The sequence below is a fragment of the Callospermophilus lateralis genome, chromosome 1 (assembly GCF_048772815.1).
Source record: "Callospermophilus lateralis isolate mCalLat2 chromosome 1, mCalLat2.hap1, whole genome shotgun sequence".
Lineage (NCBI taxonomy): Eukaryota > Metazoa > Chordata > Mammalia > Rodentia > Sciuridae > Callospermophilus > Callospermophilus lateralis.
The window spans coordinates 32,316,848-32,321,684 of NC_135305.1; positions in this window are offsets into that span (position 1 = coordinate 32,316,848).

Here is a 4,837-nt window from a genome sequence, read left to right on the forward strand (position 1 = left end):
CCCTTCAGCGCCCCCCAACCCCCCCCCACACACAATGAATCAGAAGTGTCCTTCTGTGTTCAGTTAGGCCAGAAACCTGTCCCCACCTGCCAACATGACACAGCCTCTGTAACCACAGCAGTCAATAATTGCAGTATGATACGTGCTAATGCCAAACTCAGCTTTCAGTGGGCACAGAGTGGGAACATCCACCTTGTGTGCATTTGTTGTTGGGAACAAGGTAGCAGGAGGAAAAGTGAGAACCAAATTAGCCCTTCCCACTGCCTGTGCCCCTATAGTCATTTAACCTGAAATCCCCAAATACCTAAGGTCCAACCTAGGAGACCTCCAAGGCCATTTGACCTGGCAACTCACCCCATGGCTTTCCCTGAGGACAAAGCATTCTCACTGAAGTTCTTTGTGTAATAGGATTAACATGTGCTTAAAGTTTACATTGTAAACAACAACGAAAAAGGTAAATTAAATGCGCATTTTTATAGATGTGCTAATTCATTTATAAGTGTGGAAGATTAGACTAAGCGTCAAGAGGATATTCAGTGTTTAACAATAATGTTCAAAAAGATTCTGGAGGAAGGAGTCCCAACAATTATAAGAGAAACATCTGCACTTTGAATGTGTCACAGCCCTCTCATTACACTGAGATATTTAAGAATTTTCAAATGCCACTTGTCATTAAAGGTACTCCCAACACAGCTGGATTAGAGGGGCACTTCATTTTGGTGGACAGTGGTCACAGAGCTTTGTGGCACCTGCTTTAATGCAAAGGGTTCATTGTTCTCTGAAGAAAAAAGGAAGATGGAAATGAAAAGCTCAGCTTTCCATCTTTTTTAGTTTGCCTCTTTAACCCTGTGCGCAGTTATAAAGCTAATCCATTAAGGATAAAGTCCATCAGTAAAATGTCCATGTCTTCTACCAGAACTCTTCTCATGATGGTAGGACAGCGGAGGGTACATTCTCCAAAGAAAGTAGTGTTACGGGAAATTTGAATGCACTCAGTGATTCACTCCTGAAAACCAGCCTGGGTATGCTAGCAGATTTTGTTTGCATTTGTCTTGAGTATTTAAAGTCTCAGGAAATTTAGTCTTGATCCAAAACACTGGGGAAAAATTAACACCAAACAACACATTTTCATAACTTGAAGAAGCAGCGTAGAATAGGCCTGACTGAGAAGCTGGAGAGAAAAGAAAAAGCCTAAAGAATAAATTTTCCCCAAGAAGTGAAAACAAGATCTATTTATGGTAGACAGAGGGTCTGACAATAAACTGTGGGTTTATTGAGAGAATGGTTTTAACTTGAGGGTTCACATATGTGAGCAGCATGAACCAAGCACCACTGTAACCTGTCTCTAGATCCTCAGAGTTAGGGAGGAACAAAACAGGATGCTTTCCAATCCTTGGCCCTACCCAACCCCAAAGCACTAGGGATTAAGCAGTATTTATGAGGTAAGGAACAGAGAACAATAGACTACTCCACAACATGCATGCCACTGCATAGGTATTCAGAACTACATCTGTGTGAATCTATCTTCCACCATACCCATATATATGCAGCAATTACAAGGCGTAAAAAATACTGTATGTGGAACTTGGTAATGCCAGTTAGGAGCTATAATCAGAGCCTTATTGCCACTTTTTGCTTGTCTATACATTGAATGGCTCATAGATTTAAGAGGGTTTTTATTTTAATGTAGGTATTCCTACTAAATGCACTTACCTTTCTCTGTGTTTATATATTTTGATAAAATTGATTTATTAAATATTTAGTGTTTTAGTAAGCTAAAATATTCTCAAATGTTTGGTTAATGCTTTGGTGTGGAGACTGCACTTTTTTCTTTTTTCTTTTTTTTTTTTTTGTATTAGAGCTCAGAAGACATTTATGTAGCTTTGGGCATTTTCAATGGCAGACTACAGTTTTCTTGGCTAAAAGTTGCATTGTGTGTTCTTGTGCATTGGCTCACACATCCAAAATGACATAATCAGTAGCTTTAGTCACTAACTACTGGCTCTATGATGGCAGTGTTGCCCTCACATGACCATTTATTGACTTCTTGTGCCAAGTAATGGCATTTTGACTGTCACCAAAAATAATGCAGGTGGTGGTGAATATATATTGTTGGAAGATGTACATGTCTGTTTCTTTCAGCTCTTTTATTCATACATCCAGGTTTTCTATTAAGGGTGTGATCAGTCGACTGTTTATGAAAGAACAATTGGCCAGAGATAATTAAAAGTGGGAAGAAGCACTCCAGCTAGATGACACCTCCCAACAACATCAAACTGAGTTAGTGCTTGGTGAAATTCCTTACATATATATGCAGATGCTTCCTTCATTATTATTTGATGTCACAACTACCGCTCTTGTATTTTTAATGGTGTTGCAGTCAAACCACTAATACACCTGCTACATATTACAAAACTGGGCAGCTGAAAAATGAAAGATAATAAAGTCTGTTCTCCTGTAAGAATTTGATTCATTTTCATCTTTCTTTATATATCAATAAAAAAAGTTGTTTGAAAATAACTTTGAGTCCAACAAGTGTGGGTAGCATGTTACCTGAAACTTTTAATTTGTACATTTTGATGTCTATTCATTTATTTGCATGGAAGAGACAATAGTGCCATGTCTGAATTGTTCTCTTGTGCTTGGTTAATATGTACTGTTTCAAATGACATTCCTTACTCTTTGGTTTTCAGAGGCATTCAAAGCAAAATATAGCAGTGGTCCTTTGTTTTCTGACCAATCTAAAAATACCTGTGTTAAATTTAATTTGTTAGTGTAAATAAATTTCTTGCCAATGAGTATTATTGTTGTTAAACAACGAATGCAATAAAAAGAGAAATACTGAGATCGGTGGCATACTTTTTTCTTCTTCTTCCATTTTCACCTTCGACTAAAACAAGCCTTGACTGGGTAAACCTGTATTAACTGTCAAAACACATCTATCAATCAAGAGCAAAGTGCACATTTTTCATGGAAATGAAACTAAAAATAAGATTTAACTCTGGTAAAGTGTAAATTGGCAGCTAGAATTACATTTGAAAGCCCAATTATGGAACTGGGCATAAAGTTAAAAGAGTGAAGCCTCCAGTCAAAGCTCCCTCGCCCATCTTCCTGTTCCCCTGTCATGGCTTCACCATCAAGGTTTCTGATACGTCTCAGCCATAGAAAGGTCTGTGACAATCCATTAACCAGTCAGCTGCACACAGCAAGGAGCACACTAAGCAGGAATGAGCCTGTCCTACAGTACAGGGTGATTTTAAAGTTTACTTCCAAGACCTTCAAGATTCAGGAGACTGGGCTGTAACAAATGAAGAATATTAAAGTCATTCTTTCTCATACATATAACCTATCTAGAACTAAACCTTTGACAATACAAATATTTAGATGTGGGCATCACAGAACAAATGAGAATTAGGCAGTTTTCCTCTTTCTATGAGTGTGTGTTAAACCCCTAACCAAGGGGTGTCCCTTTCTGAACTTGAATCTATGCTATGTGAAGTTAGGTTTTTTTTTTTTTTTTGCAGAATCTTCTTATTCCATCAATAATAAAAAAAGAACAGAATATGGTTATTTTATTGAAGATGCATGGAGGCTAGGTAAGAGATTCTTTTTGAAGGAAATATGTGAGGTTTTATTTATTTATTTCCTAAGCATCATTTGTTGACTGTGACAAGCAGTACTTCCTGGGTTGTGTATAGACGGTATCACTGAGTAATTGAGCACTCATAAGGCACTTGGTGTTATGCTCTCTGAAATGGTGGACAAAATAATGTGAATCCTGATGAAAGTTTTTTTGATCAAAACAAAAATATTTTTTATTAAATCAAAGGATCAGTGGTCTCAAACTTTTGGCAATTCTCAACTTATTGGCAAAACATTTTTTCCCAAAATGCTGGACCAAAATCACAACACCAACAATAGGACAAGTGCCTTAAAAATACTTTAAGTGACTGCCTTAGTGTCCCAGAGAAAGAATCTGGCCTGAAAGTCCTATCTTCAAAACAGACAGACAAATGAGGTGTGTTAACCTTTTTACGTCGGCATTCACAACAAAATGATAAAGTCACGTTTTATTCCTAGCCATGTCCTTGAACGATGGCAAAAAGTGGTGGTTCATCTTTCCTGATTTTTGTTTGTTTACCTTTCCCTTTTTATTTTCTTTCTCAATTTCCATAGCAAGTTACACTGGGGAAAAATAACAACAACAACAATAAAAAATAAAAATAAAAAAAAATAAAACCTCTTCCACCACTGAATAGCAGTATTGACTTTGGGACACTTAACATGACCTGAATCAATTACTACATTCTGTGCCCAGTCTTTGGAGTGAGCAAATTCCCTCCTTCTCCAGGGCAATGAAATCTAAAAGATACTATTGATGCCAAGATAAAAGGCACTCATAATTTTAAGGTGTGATACCACTCCCCCAAATTTTAAGATTTTCCTACACGCCATTGCCACAGGAGAATTGAAGAATAAAAGGAGAACGCTACTAAAATTGGCCACTGTTTCCTGAGAGAGTCACATGAGCACGGAGTCAAAGAGGGGAAAACGGGGCAACTCTGACGGGGCAGGTTCCCCAGTGGCTTCACTGAGGAGGTGTGTGTGGTGGGGGTGGGGGTTGCCTTGCAGAGCACGTGCATGTTCTGGCATGTGACCTGGAATCCCTGAGAACTGGAGTTGTGACACAGCTCATCCTGCTCTCTGGTTGTCTGAACATGAATTAGCGAAGCAGCAAGACACTTTCATGGAATCCGTTTTAGGGAAAGTTCCTAATGAGTAACATACAGTAAAATTATTTAGGACCTGACAATTGATATAATAAATTTAGCCATTT